Genomic DNA, 20342 nt, shown 5'->3' on the forward strand with positions numbered 1-20342 from the left:
GCAAAGCTTTAGAAAATCCACCACTGAGCCAAATCTTGCATAAAAGTTTTTTTCAGGAAATCCTTTAAAGATTTCAGGCTTCTCCAGCTTCAATTAGCTGAAGAAGAAAAAAATGTATCTGGTTGGAAACACGAATAGAAAAGAATCAGAGGGATATGGACCAAATGTTGGCAAATGGGTCACGAGATTAATTTAGGATATTTGGTTGTCTGGACTGAAGGGTTTGCTTCTGTGCTCTACAAATCTATGACTCTATTTCTACATAGTCAGAATCAATTTCACAAAGCTAGGATTAGGCCATTCATCCTTTACAGCCTGTCTTGGGCTGTGGCCTAACTGCGCACATTTCGATGCAAGTTTCAGAAAGATTTTAGCAGTTCTTTTCAAAAAGTGAACATATATTCAGAAACATTGTTAAAGTCTGAAAGTATCAATGTAACTATTCTCAATGTTAAAGATCAGCCATTTCAGAAAGTCATTTAAATGTAGAGCTTTTCTAACGATAGGTGTGAATTCTGTCTGTGTCCCAATATCGAGTCAGACTGACATTGTTGTTCGAAACGCTCTGCATTTAAATGACATTCTTGAAGGTAATTTAAAACAAGTTCTGGGATTAATGTACCAAAGAACAGAAGCCCATTCTAAAATATGAAAGATTTAATCTAAAATTGTTTAGTGAAGGACATCTCCATGACCGTGGACTCCTTTGGCTATAAATTCTGTGATCATGATCTTATTGTCCATGACCACCTGATGAAAGAGCAGCACTCTGAAATGGAGTGATCAGTAAAAATGTCTCATTTGGATCACCCAAGGTTAGAAATGGAAGCATATCTCTTCAAGGTTAGAGTTTGATTTGCCATTTCAACGTTCTTGAAATTTAAGATGTTCCATTGTAGTGTTCAATTCTGATCCATTAAAATCAGAATCCAGTCTCATCTGAGTGCAGAACCAACTCAACTGACGGAACAAACAGAAACTTTTTGGTTTGCTTTTTAGATGTGACATCTTCTCTCCCTCCCTCTCTGGTGACCCAACAGGACTACCAGAGCTGGAAGTACCACTCTCGAAATACAATTACTGACCTACAGTTTTCTTGTGCTGCTGAACATAAGGATTTAAAAGCTGCTAGCCTGATCTCTCACAAAGCACAAAAAACAGACTGCTCACCCCTGTCTGCATAGACGAGAAATTTCAGGTGGAACAGATCACAAAATAACTTACCAGTCCCACAACACGTGTTTCCCATGGACAAAGTTAAAAATCTCACACCACCAGGTTATAAACCAACAGATGTATTCGGAAACGCGAACGTTTGGAGCACCGCTCTTTTATCAGGTTGGTTGTGGAGAATGAGATCATGTTCATGGAACTTATAGCCAAAGGAGTCCAGTGTCATGGAGATGTCATATATTAAACAATTTTAGATTAAATCTTTCAACTTTTTAGAATGGGTTTCTGCTCTTTGGCATGTTAATTCCAGAACTGGTTTTTAATTACCTTTTCAAAAAGTCATTCAAATGCAGAACTTTTCTAACAATAGGTGTGAATTCTGTCTGGGTCCCAGTGTTGAGTCAGACAGACATTTTTCTTCGAAATGTTGTGCATTTAAATTACATTCTTGAGAAGGTAGTTTTTAGATTAGGGTGTAGGTTAGGCTGGATTGGCCATGCTAAATTACCCTTATTGTTCAGGATATGCAAGGTAGGGGGGATTAGCTATGAGAAATATGAAGTAAGGGAGTGGGTCTGGGTGGCAATGGTGCTAAATGCCTTCTTAACCATCCAGTCTACCAGTTCTTTGCAGGTTGCATCACTATGTATCTGAACCCTCTTACGTCTCTGTTTTAACTATACAAGCCCTGTCCTTCCTCGTTTTAGCAAAATGCAACCCCTTGCTTTTATTCATACCTCTCTCATATACGCACACCCTAACACTCTCACACACTCACAGACTTATACTCCATCACACTCAACCAAGCATGCACACACTCTTACATGCACTCTCACATACAAACTCACATGCGCGCGCACACACACACACAACTCTATGGAGTGAATTTTTATTGGCAGGATATTTGCAGATACTTTCAATTTTGCTCACAAAGCACACAATCTACAGGCAGTCAATGCATGTAATATTTTATATATTCCTACTTTAAAAACAGAACTAGTCTGATTCAAGATTGGGATACTGACAGACTCGAACCTCACAACTTTAATGTATTGTGTGAGCTGAGATGTCACTTTTTAAAAAAAATATAAAACCATAAGTCATCTCAAGAACATGACTTAGATGTTGTTCTTGGAGTAACATATTAATGAACCGAAACCTGCAACCCATTCTAAAAGATATCAGTTGCATGACACTGTGAATTTTGCTCTAAGATCTATGTCTTATGATCCTGCTCCACAGCTACCTGTGGAAGGAGCAGCGCTCCGAAAGCTAGTGCTTCCGAATAAACCTGTTGGACTATAACCTGGTCTTGTGTGACTTTTAACTTTATCCACCCCAGTGGTTTCTAGTGAACACAGCCCATACCTCCCAGTAAACTTTACAATGCCAATGAAACAACACAGTACCTGCACTCCTGAAAAATTTACAATTTCTAATGCTACTAGCTACCCATTCACTGCTCCATCTGATACACAACATTGCAAACTTAGTGCAGGAGGCTGAAAGAAATGAACAGCTTCAAAACAAAAAAACCTCTTGGAGCTCAAAACTTTGATTGAGAGTCTGAGCCCGCGGTAAGTTCAGGTAATCTTTATTGTGACCCAACTTTGTTAAAGCTTCAGATCCTCCAGCAAAAAAGGTATCGAAAAAGTAGCTGCTTTTTAAACAGCTCAAGGTCAAAGCACACATAATCCTCACACTCACCCACTCTGGGTCTGGAGATTGGAGGAATCGCTGAACCCCCTCCTGCACTCAGGGCAGCTGAAAGGCCACTCCCCTGTGAACCCTCTGGTGTCTCAGCAGGATGGAGGAATTTCTGAAGGCGTTCAAGCACTTGGGGCAGCTGAAGGGCTTCTCCCCAGTGTGGAGACGCTGGTGCTTCCACAAGTTGCTCACCTGACTAAATCCCTTCCCGCACTTGGGGCAGGTGAACGGCCTCTCCCCTGTGTGGGCCTGCTGGTGAGTCAGCAGGTGGGAGGAATTGCTGAAGGCTTTCCCACACTCGGGGCAGCTGTAGGGCCTCTCCCCCGTGTGGACCCGCCAGTGGGTCAGCAGGTCAGAGGAATGTCTCAACCCCCTCTTGCACTTGGAGCAAGAAAATGGCCTCTCACTAGTGTGGAGTCGCTTGTGGGTCTGGAGGTTGAAAGAATTGCTGAAGGCCTTCCCACACTCGGGACATGGGAACAGCCTCTCCCCTGTGTGGACCCGCTGGTGAGTCCGCAGGGCAGAGGCCTGGGTAAAGCCCTTCCCACACTCAGGGCAGCTGAAGGGCATCTCTCTGGTGTGACTGCGCCGATGAGTCTCCAGGGCAGATGGGACACAGAAGACTTTCCCGCAGTCACCACACTTCCATGGTTTCTCCACAGGGCGGGATTCCTCAGATTTCTCCATAGCCGAAGCGTCAGCCACACACAAACGCATGTAGAGCCCCTTCGCACCGTGATTTCCTCTTAACAGGCAGTATAGCTGTTACACGCTCCACACTCAGTGCACTGCAACAGTAGGTCTCTCATCCAGTCCCACTGATACAGGAAATGTACTCAAACAGGAACCAAAAAGCTTTGCTCCTTCTCACAGAATCACAGTCAAAAATCGTTGTGGTCCTGATGGATTGAGTGACCGTCAGACATTGACACCAAAGTGAGGACTGCTGACTCTGACGAGCCACTGTCAAAAAGTATGGCACTGGAAAAGCACAGCAGATCAGGCCGCATCCGAGGAGCGGGAGAGTTGACATTACAGTTAATTTTGAAACTTCTGTCTTCAGATCTTCAAATGCTGTAAAAAGAGAATATAAAGCCATCACTGTCAGTTCTGCTTTCTGCAGAACATTCTTTTCTTTTATTATTCCACAAAACTGAAAGCGTCATCCCATTTTCTCTCTCTCCCCCTCTGTTCTCACTCCACTTTAACTAATTCTCCTGAAGGTGCTGATTCAGGATTTTACAGGTGCAGAAAAGCAAAAACGTCAAGGCTTATCTCTCTGAAACTCCACCTGAAAGTTAATATCTTTCACGTCATTGGCATAATGCTGAGAGTGAGCAGGTCTGATTTGGAAAGCAAAATAAAGTGTGCCACTTCAGGATGAGCCTGCAATGCAGCTTCTTGAGGAACAACCTCAAGAAATGGTTAATGTCCCCGGGAAGGGGAGCATAATGAGACTTCAAAGTATTAACACCGACACCAGAGAGAGAGTAACTGAACATACAGACGTGGCAAATGTTAGTGGAAAGCCAGAATCATAGAGATATACACACAGAAACAGACACAGGCATTTCAGTCAAACTATTCTGTGCTGACCAGATATCCTAAATTAATCTAGTCACATTTGCCAGCACGTGTTCCCTGGCCCTCTGAACCGTTCGTTTTGATACACCCGTCCAGATGCCTTTTAAATGCTGTAATTGTACCGGCCTCCACTACTTTCTCTGGCAGGTCATTCCGTACACACACTCACACCCGCCCAAACCTTGTGAAAAAGTTGCCTCTCTTGGTCTCTTTTAAATCTCCACGCCCCCTCCCCCGCCGCCCTCACCCTAAACCAATCACCCTCTAGTTCTGGACTCCCCCACCCAAAGGAAAAGACCATGTCTATTTACCCTATCCATGCTCCTTATGATTTTATAAAAGCCTATAATGTTACCCCTGAGATTCTGGCGCGGGCTGGGGAAAACAGCCCCACCCTACCCTTCCGTCCCTCCTCACCCGGACAATTAAGACACATACCTGAGTTTGCAGAGTCTGCTCCCTCCCTGGATTCACTCAAGTTCCTACCAGTGAACAGATTTTCTCCCTCTTAGATTGAACAGTTGCCCAGCGAAAGGGTTTTACTCTGAAACGAGCAGAGCCACTTCCGCGTTGTGACGTCATCGATGGGTCGATGCGGGAGAGGGAGAGACAGGAAGGGGAGGAGCGTACAGCGGGGAGGGGGAGGAGCGATCGGGCGCAGAGACGATTGGGGTCAGGGGCGGGGCGACTGGGTGGAGCGAGAGGCGGGGACGGAGGCGGAGTGCGGCCGGGACAGTGGGAGGAGCAAGTGTCGAGCGACGGCCGACGAGATAGGGCGTGACGAGACGAAGGGGCGGGGCGAACGGCTGCTCCGCACTGCGCCTGCTCCGGATTGACGGCCCGCACTGCTCTGCAGTTTGCAAAAATCCTTTCCCTTCAGAGAATCCGCACAATGTAGAAGCAGGTCACCCGGCCCAATGAGACCACACCGACCCTCCGAAGGGTAACCCACCCACATCCATTCCCTTTCCTCTCCTGCCCGATACTTACCCCCCGAATATACCTCACCTGCACATACCTGGGCACTATGGGTAATTTAACATGGCGAATCCACCCTAATCTGTGCATCCCTGGACCATGTGGGGCAATTTAGCATGGCCAATCCACCCTCACCCTTCACTACTCTCCGGGAATAACAGCTCTTCCTTAAATCTACTCCCCCTAATTTTATGGCCGATTCTCATCCACCAGCAGAAACTACTAGACAAGGCAGGGAGCTGGTGGGGGTGCGTCTGGATGGCATGCTCTTCAGAGGGGTTGAATGGCCTACTTCCACACTGTAGAGATTGAATGATTTATTGCAGTCGTGTTTGCCCCGGATCTCAGCGCGCAGAATCTCCCACCTTCCACCAAATCAAAAGACAAGTCCCACTCTGCCCTCTCGTATGTGCGTTATCTGTCTGCTTAATCGTTTCCAGTGAATACGGCCCAAACCCCGCTGCTGTCAGTAAACTTTAAAATGCTCAGGAAACAATGTAACGAGGACATGCCGCAACCTAAAGGACTAGCCACGCTACCATACATCAGGAGCATTTCTGAACTGACAGCCAGACTACTGCGACCACTCGGACTCATAACAGCACACAAACCAACAGCCACGCTCAGACAACAACTCACCAGAACAAAGGACCTGATACCCAACATGAGCAAAACTCATGTAGTTTACAAAAATCCCATGCAAGGACTGCACAAAACACTACATAGGACAAACAGGAAGACAGTTAACGATCCGTATCCATGAACACCAACTAGCCACGAAACGACACGACCAGCTATCCTTAGTAGCCACACACACAGACGACAAGCAACATGACTTCGACTGGGACAACACTACCATTATAGGGCAAGCCAAACAGAGAATAGCCAGGGAATTCCTAGAGGCATGGCACTCATCCACAGACTTTATCAACAAACACATTGACCTGGACCCAATATACAGGCCACTACAGCGGACAGCTGGAACTGACAACCCAAAGCGGCAGAGACAGGCCACTATAAATGCCGGAGGAAACAGCACAGAAGCGCTTCACAGGAGGCTCCCAAGCACTGAGGATGTCACCTAGACAGGGGACGAAACGTTTGCAAGACAAATTCCCAGCTCGGCGAACAGAACCACAACAATGAGCACCCGAGCTACAAATCTTCTCCCAAACTTTAAAAACAATGTAATACCTGAGGTACTGAAAACCGTAAGGTTTCTAATGATAACAGTGACTGATTCACTCCTTCTGATGTACAGCAGTGGAAATACAATGTTGGAGGCTGAAAGAAATGAGCAGTTTAAAACAAAAACCCACCTAACCCTTCACTTAGCACCCCACTCAGCAAACTGTACTTACTGCCGGTAAAGCACTTCATCCCCACAGTGCAATGAATTCCCACTTTCCACTAAAATTCTGGATGTACTCATTCACTCAGTTGCTGTCCCACAAATTAAAGATTTCACTGTAACTTGTTCTGTGCAACGAACCAGAATTGATCAGGGACCTCGAAGTGAAGGAGCCATTGGGAAGTAGTGACCATAATACAATACGCTTCAATCTGCAATTTGAGAGGGAGAGGGTACAATCGGAAGTGACAGTATTTCTGTTGAATAAAGGGAACCATGGAGCTATGAGGGAGGAGCTGGCCAAAGTTCAATAGTGCAATACCTTGGCAGGGATGACAGTGGAGGAACAATGGCAGATATTTCTGTGTATAATGCAGAAGATTCTGGATCAGTTCATTCCAAAAAGGAAGAAAGATCCTAGGAGGAGGCATGGGTGGCCGTGGCTGATGAGGGAAGTTAAGAAACATATAAAGTTAAAAGAGAAAAATATAACATAGCAAAGATAAGTGGGAAAACGGGGGACTGGGAAGCTTTTAAAGAACAACAGAGGATTACTAAGAAGGAAATACGCAGAGAAAAAATGAGGTACGAAGGTAAACTGGCCAAAAATATAAAGGAGGATAGTAAAGCTTTTTTAGGTATTTGAAAGGCAAAAAAATGGTTAAGACTAAAATTGGGCCCTTGAAGAAAGGGGAATATATTACGAGGAACAAAGAAATGGCAGAAGAATTGAATTGGTACTTCAGATCTGTGTTCACTGGGGAAGACACAAGCAATCTCCCTGAAGTAACAGTGGCTGAAGGACCTGAACTTAAGGGAATTTATATTTGCCAGGAATTGGTGTTGGAGAGACTGTTAGGTCTGAAGGTTGATAAGTCCCCGGGGCCTGATGGTCTACATCCCAGGGTACTGAAGGAGGTGGCTCCAGAAATCGTGAATGCATTGGCGATTATATTCCAGAGTTCGATAGATTCGGGATCAGTTCCTGCGGATTGGAGGGTGGCTAGTTTTGAACCATTTTTAAGAAAGGTGGGAGAGAGAAAACAGGAAATTATAGAGCAGTTAGTCTGACCTCAGTGGTGGGAAAGATGCTGGAGTGTATTATAGGGGATGAAATTACGACACATCTGGATAGTAGTAACAGAATAGGTCAGAGTCAGCATGGATTTATGAAGGGTAAGTCATGCTTGACTAATCTTCTGGAATCTGTTGAGGATGTAACTCTGAAGATGGATGAGGGAGATCCAGTAGATGTAGTGTGCCTGGGCTTTCAGAAAGCTTTTGATAAAGTCCCACATAGGAGGTTATTGAGCAACATTAGGGCACATGCTATTGAGGGAAAAGTACTAACTTGGATTGAAAGTTAGTTAGTTGGCTGACAGGAAACAAAGAGTAGTGATAAATGGCTCCATTTTGAAATGGCAGGCAGTGACCAGTGGGGTACCGCAGGGATCAGTGCTGGGACTGCAGCTTTTTACAATATATATTAATGATATAGAAGATGGTATGAGTAATAACATTAGCAAATTTGCTGATGATACAAAGCTGGGTGGCAGGGAGAATTGCAAGGAGGATGTTAGGAGATTACAGGGTGACCTGGACAGGTTAGGTGAGTGGTCAGATGCATGGCAGATGCAGTTTAATGTGGATAAATGTATAGTTATCCACTTTGGTGGCAAGAATAGGAAGGCAGATTACTATCTAAATGGAATCAATTTACGTCAAGGGGAAGTACAAAGAGATCTGGGTGTTCTTGTACACCAGTCAATGAAGGTAAGCATGCAGGTACAGCAGGTAGTGAAGAAGGCTAATAGCATGCTGGCCTTCATAACAAGAGGAATTGAGTATAGAAGCAAAGAGGTCACACAGCATTGCCCTTTAATGTGAAGGGCCACTGCTTGTCACTGCCCACTCGGGTGTTTCCTTCCTTTTGGAGATTGGATCAGTGTGTGACTGTGCCTCTGTGTGTGTGTACGTGCAAGAGAAAAAAAAATAGAAGCAAAGAGGTGCTTCTGCCGCTGTACAGGGCCCTGGTGAGACCACACCTGGAGTACTGTGTGCAGTTCTGGTCTCCAAATTTGAGGAAAGACATTCTGGCTATTGAGGGAGTGCAGCGTAGGTTCACAAAGTCAATTCCTTGAATGGCGGGACTACCTAACGCTGAAAGGTTGGAACAACTGGGCTGATATACCCTTGAGTTTAGAAGGGATCTGATTGAGACATATAAGATTATTAAAGGATTGGACACTCTGGAGGCAGGAAACATGTTTCCGCTGATGGGTGAGTGCCGAACCAGAGGACACAGCTTAAAAATACGGAGTAGACCATTGAGGACAGAGATGAGGAGAAACTTCTTCACCCAGAGTGTGGTGGCCTTGTGGAATGCTCTGCCCCAGAGGGCAGTGGACTCCCAGTCTCTGGATTCATTTAAGAAAGAGTTGGATAGAGCTCTCAATGATAGTGGAATCAAGGTTTATGGAGCTAAGGCAGGAACAGGATACTGATTAAGGATGATCAGCCATGATCATATTGAAAGGTGGTGCAGGCTCGAAGGGCAGAATGGCCTACTCCTGCACCTATTGTGTATTGCTCCCAGTAAGGGCAAAACTGCTCTGAAAGTGCTCTGACTCTCCTGCTTTCAGCAAAGCTGATTAGAGTTATAAAGCATGGAAACAGACCCTTCAGCCCAGCTTGTTATGCCAACCAAATATTCTAAATTAACCTAGTCGCATTTGGCCCATATCCCTCTAAATCCTTCCTATTCATGTACCTATCCAGATGCCTTTTAAATGTTGTCATTATCTGGTAGTTTGTTGCACCATCCTCTGCACGAAAACCTTGCTGGTCACGTCCCTTTTAAAACATTCCCCTTTCACCTCAAACATATGCCCTCTAGATTTGGACTCCCCTACCCTGGGGAAAAGTGCTTGGCTATTTACCCTATCCATGCCCCTCATAAACATCTATAAGATCACCCCATAGCCTCCAATTCTCCATGGAAAATATCCCTGGCCTCTTCAGCATCTCACTATAGGTCACAAGCATGGGAACAGCCTTGTATATCTTCTCCAACCAATTCCAAAGTTTCACAACCACTTTGCTATAGCAGGGAGACCAGAACTGAACACAGTATTCCAAAAGTGGCCTAAACAATGTCTTATACAGCTGCAAAATGCAGCACCTCTCATTTCTCTAAATTAAACTCCATCTGCCACTCCTCGGCCCATTTGCCCACCTGAACAAATCTAATTTATAATGAACTCTCTTTCCTCTCTTATTCCCTAGAAGCTGAAAATCTCCATCCCACATACTCTCTTTCCATTTGCTGAACCTAATCCCTGCTGTACCTCATCCTGAAGGGTCTGCTTCATGCTGACTAACAGGCCCACACTCAGGAGAGATCTAATTGAAACACAGAGAATACTGAATGGCCTGGATACAGTGGACGTTGGGAAGATGTTTCCGTTGGTATTAGAGACTCGGGCCCGAGGGCACAGCTTCAGAGTAAAGAGAAGGCCTTTTAGAACATAGATAAGCATAAAACTCTTCAGCCAGATAGTGGTGAATCTATGGAATTCATTGCCACAGAAGGTTGCAGAGGCTAGGTCACTGAGTATATTTAAGACTGAGACATATGTTCTTGAGTACCAAGGGGATCGAGGGTTATGGAGAGAAAGCAAGAGAATGGGATTGAGAAACCTATGAGCAACAATTGAATGGTATGAGCAGACTTGATGGGCTGAATGGCCTACTCTCTGCTCCTATGTCTTATAGTCTCTTGCTGTCCTGCACACAGAGTGAGAACTGGGAACAGAAGTCGGCCATTTGGTTTTTTGAGCCTGCATAAGCATTGAACAGATCATAACTGGATATGAATCTAACTACATCGAAGTGGATAGGCTGGGACTTTTTCACTGGAACACAGCAGGCTGCGAGGTGACCTTATAGAGGTTTATAAAAGCATGAAGGATATAGATGAGGTGAACGGCGGGTCTTCTTTCTCTCGGGTGGTTTCAAGATTAGGGAGCAAAGTTTGACAGTGAGTGGAGAAAGATTTTAAAAAGACATGAGGGGCACCAGTTTGTTTTAAAAAACACAGAGCGTAGTTTGTATGTGGAATAAATGTCCAGAGGAAGGATGCAGGTACCGTAACAACGTTTTAAAGAAATTTGGACAAGTACATGAATAGGAAATGTTTGGAGGGATATGGGCCAAACACAGGCAGCTCGGACTAATTTAGTTTGAAAACATAGTCAGCATGGACTAGTTGGACTGAAACTGTTCTAAAATCATTTCCTTGCCTTCCCCCATAAACATCCACTTATTTGTTGTTCAAAAATCAGACAAACTCAGCCTTGAATACACTCAATGACCCCCCTAACTGCAGGAAGACATCCCACTTCGGAACTCAATTCCTCTTGTAAAAATACCACTTGCCTTGCTGATTGCTTGCTGCCCCTGTCTGACAACTGGTATTGACTGGTTTCAATTACATTCACACATCATTCCTGATGAAGGGCTCATGCCCAAAACGTCAACTCTCCTACTCCTTGAATGCTGCCTGACCTGCTGTGCTTTTCCAGTGCCACACTTTTCGACTCTGATCTCCAGCATCTGCAGTCCTCACTTTCTCCACATCCCAATACATCACCATTTAAACAATACACCTCCTTTCTGCTTTTTTTTCACAGCAGAGGCTATAATTTTACATTGTGGTACTGCATTTGCCATGTGTTTGCCAATTGTGGACTTCTCTACATTGGGGAGACTTGGAGAACAGCATCGTGCCTGGGCCCGCACATTCCGACCGGACCACCCAGTTACCAGCCATTTTAATTCCCCTTCCCACTCCCTTTCTGACATAACCATCTTTGGCCTCCTCCCTTACCACAATGAATCAAACTGTAAAATTGGGAACAACATTTCATCTTCCGCCCGGGCTGCGTAGAGTTGGGAGGACTCAACATTGGGGAACTCAATTTCAAATAAGCTCCCTATCTTTCGAGCTCCTCCTCCTCCCTGCCATCAACCAGATTCCTTCCTCTCATTGATGGGGGCTAGAGGGTGGGGCTGGGGAGAACAGAAAGAGAATGGACGGGGGCTGGGAGAATAGAGAGAATGGACGGGGGCTGGGTGGAGCTGTGGAGAACAGAGAGAGAGAATGGACGGGGGAGCAGAGGGTGAGGGAGAGGAGAAGGACTTTGGGGGGGAGAGAAAGGCCTGCAGGGCAGAGCGTGGGGGACCCAGAGAATGGGGGGAAGGGTCTGAGAGGGAGAATGTGGGGGTAGAGTGTTGGGGGGGGGGCACGAGAGAGAATGGTGTGGGGTGCAGAATGTGAGGAGACACAGAGAATGGACGGGGGAAGAGGATGGGTGGAGAGGGAGAATGAGTGACAAGGAGAGGGTGGGGCGGTGGAAGAATGGGCAGCAGAGAGTTGGTGGAGAGAGAATAGACAGGGAACAGAGGGATGGAGAGCGGAGGGTGAGGGGAGAGAGGGAGGATAGATGGGGTCAGAGGGCGGGGAGAGGGAAATGGACATGGGGCACTGTGGGTAGCAGGGTGGAAATGGACAGGAGGAGCTGTGGATGGACAGGGGATGCTGAGGGTGGGGGGGCGAACGGAAAGGAGGTACTGTGGGTAGCAAGAAGGGAATAAGTGACCTCAAGGACAGTCTTCTTGTGGTGGTGGTGGTGGTGGTCGTACAAGCTGCCAGGGAAGTGGTGGAGGTGGGTACAAGTACAATATTGAAAAGGCACCTGGGAGGGATATGGGCCAAAGGCCGGAACCTGGGACTGGGTCAGCTTGGGACATCTGGTCAGCATGGATGCGTTCAACCAAAGGACCTGTTTCCGTGCAGCGTGTCTCTAGATGTCTATAACTCTATGAATGAAACCAGACCATTCTACTGATAATCCTCCTGCCGGACTTTTGTAGTGCACCCAGTTGTAGGAGATTTGTGGTGGGTATAAGTGGCACATGTCTCCTATCATGGGAATTCTGGAAAATATAAAAGGGCTGTTAAAAGTACTTCAACCTTGGGAACACTGGGTCTTGTGGAAGCAGGGCATTTGACAAACCTTTTCAGAGAAATTTCCTCCAACTGGTGGACTATAGACAGTTTTCCCACAGAACATTACACAGATATTAAGAATGTTACCTTCTGTAAAACATTTTCCTGAAAAATGCAGAAGAATTCAACTTGCTAATGTGAAACAAATGTTGGAGAGTAAGGAAACTGCCAAGATCAAAAGGCTGACGAATGTCAACATTTATCAGATTGTTTTGGGAACAGAAAAACCTGCACTGGAGACACCATGAAGAGGGTTGTCTCATACCTGTTCCTTCAATTAGTTTTGTATGTCTTAATTGTTAAGTCATACCTAGCACATGGATAGATGGCTATGGTTTGTGGAGGTCAGTCATCTCGGCTTCAGGACAACTCTGCAGGAGTTCATAGGCCAAACCATCTTCATCAATGACCTTCCTCCATCATAAGTTCAGAAGTTGAGATGTTGCAATAATTGCAGATGTGCAGCACTATAAACAACTCCTCATAAACTGAAGCAGTTCAGTTTGAAATGCTACAAGATCTTAACCATATCCAATGGGCTGATGAGTGGCAAGTAACATGAATGCCATGCAAATGTCACACAATGACTCATCCCCAAAAGAGATAATTTGACCGCGGACCTGTTATATCAACAATGTCACTGTCACTAAGTACCCCACGATCAACAGCCTTGGGGTTTACCATTGAACAGAAACTCAACGTGATGAACCATATATACACAGTGGCTACAAGAGCAGGTCAGAGGCCAGAAATACTGCAGTGAGTAACTCACCTCCTGACTCTCCAAAACGTGTTCCAATTTCTACAAGCCACAAGTCAGCAGTGTAATGGAATACTCCCCACTAGCTTGGATGGGGTTGCAGCTTCAACTGTATTTGAAACGCTTCATACCATCCAGGTCAATGTTGCCTGCTTACTTGGTACCATATCCACTGTTCAGAAGCAGTAGTGTGTAGTATCTACAAGACGCACTGCAAAAATTTACCAAAGCACCTTACAAATTGCCTTTCAAACTAACAACCACTTCCATCTAGAAGGACCAGGAAAACAGATACATGGGAACACAACCTCTTGCAAGTACCCCTCCAAGCAACTCAAATCTTGACTTGGAAATGTATTACTTTTCATTCAGTGTCACTGGTCCAAATCCTGGAATTCCTTCCCTCAAGACATTGTGGGTCACCGTACAGGATGTGGACTGCAAAGGTTCAAGAAGGCAGCTCACCATCACATTGTCAAGAACCAAATGCTGGCCAGCCAGCGACGCCCATGTACCAGAAATAGATTTTAATAAATTATTGAAACAGCGGGTTGGAATCTGCAAACTAAAGAAAATCAACGTTAAGAAGGGTCAGATGAAGAGCATTGATTCGGTGCTTATTTGAGAACAGATAAAGAGTGATTATACTGACACTGACTTGGAACTAGAGTTTAGAGTTAAACACCTGTAGTGTTCCACTCAATGCATAAATCTAAAATCGCTGAAAGATTTGCCTCTGACGTGTACTTCATTAACACATGAATAGGACAATTAAGAAGGCATATGGGATACTGGATTTCATGATATTAATGGCGGCTTCAATTCCCACGATCCCATGCGATCGAGAAACCTCTCTATGGGGCCCTGGCAGTGCGCATGCGTGCGGTGAGTGTGAGCGAAATGGCGCCGGCGGCTGAAGGAACAAGAACAGAAATCGCTGGAAAAGCTGAGCAGGTCCGGCAGCGCCTGTCGAGAGAAATCGACGAGGCGTTTCGGGTCCAGTGATCCTTCTTCAGAACAGGAACAGGTTTCATAAACATCCCGGGGAGAGGAGACAGTGAGACAGGGTAGGATTGGAAACCGCGGGAGGAGGGAGACTGGGGAGTTTATAAACTCCTAGAGGGAGGCCTGAGGCCGTGAATAAAACCTCCCCAGACCCACTTCACCGCCGGAGGAGCTCTCGTGTTGCCCGGGCAACAGGGCGCCATCATTGTAAGGATAAGGCACATGTTGACTTGGGGCAGGGAGCGCGGGCGGCCATCTTGGTGAGGGCACCATCAGTCGTCATTTCCGGGAGAGAAATGACAGTTGGTGTCATTCAACTAGAATTTCCTCATTTCACTCAGAGACCTGGTCCTGAGCTTGGTCTGTGTGGCCTTCAGACAGGAAAAGGGATTGGGAGGGAGGGAGAGAGAGAGATCTAGAATGACACGAAGGCGGACTATGAATTTTAGATTAGATTACTTACAGCGTGGAAACAGGCCCTTCGGCCCAACAAGTCCACACCGACCCGCCGAAGCGCAACCCACCCATACCCCTACATCTACCCCTTCACCCAACACTACGGGCAATTTAGTATGGCCAATTCACCTGACCTACACATCTTTGGACTGTGGGAGGAAACCGGAGCACCCGGAGGAAACCCACGCAGACACGGGGAGAGTGTGCAAACTCCACACAGACAGTCACCTGAGGTGGGAATTGAACCCGGGTCTCTGGCACTGTGAGGCAACAGTGCTAACGACTGTGCCACCGTGCCGCCCTAAATTTGTGGTGAATGAATCTGATCATTTGTGGCGCTGGGTACTTCCAAGATCGCAGTGGCCAGGAGAGCATTGATGTGTTGATGTTATTTTCAGTTTGTAGACAGGAGAAAAGAGAACGCCAGGAGTGGAGGAAAGACATGATGAAGATAGATTGGAAATTCAATACAGGAGGAGGGTTAACTTGAGCCAGCACTGGCCCATATCCCTCCGAACTCTTCCTATTCATATACCCATCCAGATGCCTTTTAAATGTTGGAATTACAATAGCCTCCTCCACATCCTCCAGCAGCTCATTCCATACACTTACCACTCTCTGCATGAAAAAGTTGCCCCTTCGTTCTCCTTTAAATCTTTTCCCTCTCATCCTAAACCTATGTTCAGTAGTTATCGACTCCCCCACCCCAGAGAGAAGACTTTGTCTATTTATTCTATCCGTGCACCTCATCATTTTATAAACCTTTAGAAAGTCACCCCTTAGTGTTTGACTCTCCACGGAAAACCGCCAGACTGTTAACTTCTCCCTATAGCTCAAATCCCTCAACCCTGGCATCATCCTTGTAAATCTTTTCTGAACCCTTTCAAGGTTCATACATCCTTCTGATAGGAAGGAGACCAGAATTGCATGCAATATTCCAAAATTGATCCAACAAATGTCATGTACAGCCGCAAACAATACCTCCCAACTCCTGTACTCAGTACTCTGACCGATAAAGGAAAGCATACCAAACACCTTCTTTACTATCCTATCTATCTGCAACTCTACTTACAAGGAGCTATGAACCTGCACTCCAAGGTCACTTTGTTCAGCAACACTCCGTAGGACCTTACCATTAAATAGTTCTGCTAAGATCAGCCCAAGATTTGCCAATTGCATGACCTCGGACCATAGTTTGGGGTGTGGGTTACCAGCACCGGGATTTGTAAACTTTTAATCCTATCAATTGCCCCAACACCATTTCCCCACAACTACTCATTTCCTTCATTTCTGCTCTCAGTGGACCATGTGTTCCCCAACATTTTGGGGATGTTACCTGTGTCCTCCTTTGTGATGATCGAAGCAACATATGTGGTTAATTGGTCTGCCATCCCTTTGTTCCACATGAGAACTTTGCCTGTTCTAGTTGTTATTGTTTTCTCTAATCTTTTTTTATCTTCACATACCCATTGTCCCCTTTTGATCAATCCTTTTGTTGAAACCTGAACTGCTCGCAGTCTTCAGATCTGGTACTTTATTTTTAGCCAATTTGTACGCCACTTCTTTGGATCTCGTCCTATCCATCATGTCCCTTGTTAGCCGTGGCTGTGCCACCTTCTGTGTTTTATTTTTTCAGACAGGAATGGACAACTGTTGCAGTTCCTCCAGGTGCTCTTTAAATGTTTGTCATTTCTTTCAATCGTGTTACCTCATTTATTGTGACCTGTTTGTGCCTCTGCCATTGTAATTTCCTTGCTTTAGATATAAGTCCCCAGTCTCAGAATCACCTCTGTTCCTCTCCATTTTAATGGAAAGTTCTCTCACTTGGTTCTTCACTCTTCTGCAAGAGACCTCTTACAGCTACAATTCCAATTATTCCCTTCTCACGAAGAAATTAATATTTTGGAATTAAATTGCCATTGTTCAGCAGAACCATAGCCACTTTTGGAATGTTGTGTGCTGTTCTGGTCTCAGTCCTATCAGAAGGATGTTGTGAAACTTGAAAGGGTTCAGAAAGAATTTACAAGGATGTTGCCAGGGTTGGAGGGTTTGAGTGATAGGGAGAGGCCAAGCGGACTGGGGCTGTTTCCCCCTTCTGCGCTGGAGGCTGAAGTTGATAAAATCATGAGAGGCATGGATAGGGTAAATAGTCAAGGTCTTTTCCTTGAGATGGGATACTCCAGAATGTAAGGGTAATAGGTTAAGGGTGGGGTGGGGAAGGGAAGGTTTAAAAGGGACATAAGGGGCAACCTTTTCATTCAGAGGGTGGTGTGTGTAAGGAACAAGCTGCTACAGGAAGTGGTGGGGGCTGGTACAATCACAACATTTAAAAGGCATCTGGATGGGTATATGAATAGGAAGGGGTTATAGGAGTATAGGCCAAGTGCTGGCAAATAGGCCTAGATTGATTCTGGATATCTGGTCGGCATGTTCACTTTCTCTCTGGTGTCGGTGTCAATACCTTGATGTCTCGTTTTCTCCCCCTTCCTGGGGACGTTAACCATTTCATGTCTCATTGTTCGTCAAGAAGCTGCATTGCAGGTTCACCCTGAATTGACGGTTTTTGCTTCCCAAAATCAGATCTGCTCACTCTCAGCAGTATTCCAGTGTTGGGAAAGAAACTAACTTTCAGGTGGAGCTATCCAAAATTCAGAGAGATGTCAGTCTTGACATTTTTGCTTTTCTGCCCCTGTAAGATCCTGAATCAGCACCTTCAGGAGAATTAGAGTGGAGTGAGAACAGAGGGGGAGTGAGAGTGAGAGTGGGATGATGCTTTCAATTTTGTGGAATAACAAAAGAAAAGAACGTTCTGCAGAAAGTAGAGTTGCTTGTTCTGAATTTCTACCCTGCACTGACAGTGATGACTTTTGTAATTTTTTTTTCCAGAGTATTTGAAGATCTGAAGACAGAAGTTTCAAAATCAACAGATGAAGGGCTTATGCTTGAATCATCGACTCTCCTGCTCTTTGGATGCTGCCTGACCTGCTGTGCTTTTCCAGCACTGCACTTTTCAACACTGAGTGTCCAGTGTCTGCAGTCCTCACTTTGATGTCAATGTCTGACAGTCACTCAATCCATTGGGAACACAACAATTTTCGACTGTGATTCTGTGAGAAGGAGCAAAGCTTTTTGGTTCCTGCTTCTATATGTTTTCAGAATCAGTGGGACTGGATGAGAGACCGTATGGTTGCAGTACACTGAGTGTGGAGCCAGAAATAGTTGTATGACCTGGAAAGAGGAATCCAAGGCAGGGAGGGGCTCTACACATGTTTGTGCGCAGCTGAAGTTTTGGCCATGGAGAAACCTGAGGGATCCTGTCCCGTAGAGAAACCATGTCAGTGTGGTGACTGTGGGAAAAGTTTCCATTTCCCATCTGCCCTGGAGACTCATCGGCGCACTCACACCAGGGAGAGGCCGTTCCCCTGCACAGAGTGCGGTAAGGCCTTCAGCAATTCCTCTGACCTGCTGAAGCACCAACGGGTCCACACAGGGGAGAGACCCTTCAGCTGTCCCAAATGCGGGAAGGGCTTTACCCAGGCCTCCAGTCTGCTGACCCACCAGCAGGTCCACACCGGGGAAAGGCCGTTCCTTTGCACCGAATGCAGGAAGGCCTTCAGCAATTCCTCAGCCCTGCTGAGGCATCAGCGGATCCACACGGGGGAGAGGCCCTTCAGCTGCCCTGAGTGTGGGAAGGTGTTTAGCAATTCCTCCGCCCTGCTGAGGCACCAGCGGGTCCACACGGGGGAGAGGCTCTTCAGCTGCCCCGGGTGCGGTAAGGCCTTCAGCAATTCCTCCGACAGGCTAAAGCACCAGCGGGTCCACACGGGGCAGAAGCCCTTCAGGTGCCCCGAGTGTGGGAAGGGCTTTACCCACGCCTCCACCTTGCTGACCCACCGGCGGGTCCACACCAGGGAGAAGCCCTTCACCTGCCCCGAGTGCGGGAAAGCCTTCAGCAATTCCTCCGACAGACTGAAGCACCAGCGGGTCCACACAGGGGAGAGACCCTTCAGCTGCCCTGAGTGTGGGAAGGGCTTTACACAGGCCTCCACCCTGCTGACCCACCAGCGGGTCCACACTGGGGAGTGGCCATTCACCTGCTCTCAGTGTGGGAAGGGATTCACCCGCTCTTCCCACCTGCAGAGGCACCAGCGAGTTCACATGCCATGGCAGGGGGATTGAAGGAGCAATGGCAGAGTCCCATTATTGACTGGACCCCTGGGTTTGAATCCCGTCGTGGCAGATGGCGGAATTGGAATTCGGTCAGAAGTCTGGAGTTCGGAATCTAACGATGAAACCATTTTTGGGGGCGGGGGCATGAGAACCCCCATCTGATTCACTCATGTCCTTTTTAGGAAAGGAAACTGCCGTGTGGGAAAGGGTTCATTCAATCGTCCCATCCTTTACCCGAGCTGGCCTACATGTGACTCCAAACCCACAGCAGTGTGGTTGACTCCCCCACCTGCAGAAATGAACAGGGAGAAACTTACTTGGATACAGGGTCTGGGTTGAAATTGCTGAGTGAGGCAATACTTCCTATAGGTTAAGGCTGTACCAAGGATCCAGTTCCAAAGGGATAACTTGGTGCTGACTAATAGTAAAGAAAGTTGGGGGTGGGGGGACTGTGTACTCTTTGACCTTGAGCTGTTTTTTTTTAAAAAAGCTACTTTTTCTACGCCTTTTTGCTGGGGGGATCTGAAGCTGTAATAAAGTTGGGTCTTGATAAAGGTTACCTGAACTTACCACTGGGCTCAGACTTTCATTGAAAGCTTTGAGCTCCAAGAGGTTTTTGTTTTAAAGCTGCTCATTTCTTTCAGCCTCCTGCGCTAAGTTTCCAATGTCATGTATCAGATGGAGCAGTGAATGAGTAGCTAGTATCGTTAGGAATTGTAAATTTGTCATGAGTGCAGGTCCTGCATCATTTCCTCAGCATTGTAAAGTTTCCTGGCAGCACCGGGAGGTGGGGCTGCCTTCACTCGAAATGATATGGAGGAGCCAGAGATGGACTGGGTTGGATCAAGTTCAAAAATCACACATCAGGTTATCGTGGTTTATTTGGAACCACTAGCTTTCGGAGCGCTGCTCCTTCATCAGGAAGCTGTGGAGCAGGATCATAAGACAGAATTTATCGCAAAAGATCACAGGATAGTGCAACTGATCGGATATATTGAACAAACCTAGATTGTTGTGAAGTCTTTTGTCTTTTAGAATAGGTTGCAAGTTTTAGTTCATTAATGTGTAAATCCCAGAAAGTCTTTGAA

At 46.2% G+C, this 20342-nt stretch overlaps 1 protein-coding gene and 1 long non-coding RNA gene across 2 annotated transcripts in view; one reads left to right on the forward strand and one right to left on the reverse strand.

Annotated features, from left to right (window-relative positions):
• The window catches only part of LOC140460054 (uncharacterized), a 137724-nt gene that overhangs the window by 59143 nt on the left and 58239 nt on the right, over nt 1–20342 (reverse strand). The gene's annotated exons all lie outside the window — the stretch shown is intronic.
• On the forward strand, nt 14507–19823 carry LOC140460961 (uncharacterized). The gene is made up of 2 exons (XR_011954423.1): nt 14507–14690; nt 17971–19823. It is a non-coding gene; the product is annotated as an uncharacterized lncRNA (long non-coding RNA).

This window comes from Chiloscyllium punctatum, chromosome 36, assembly GCF_047496795.1.
Source record: "Chiloscyllium punctatum isolate Juve2018m chromosome 36, sChiPun1.3, whole genome shotgun sequence".
Classification (NCBI taxonomy): Eukaryota; Metazoa; Chordata; class Chondrichthyes; order Orectolobiformes; family Hemiscylliidae; genus Chiloscyllium; species Chiloscyllium punctatum.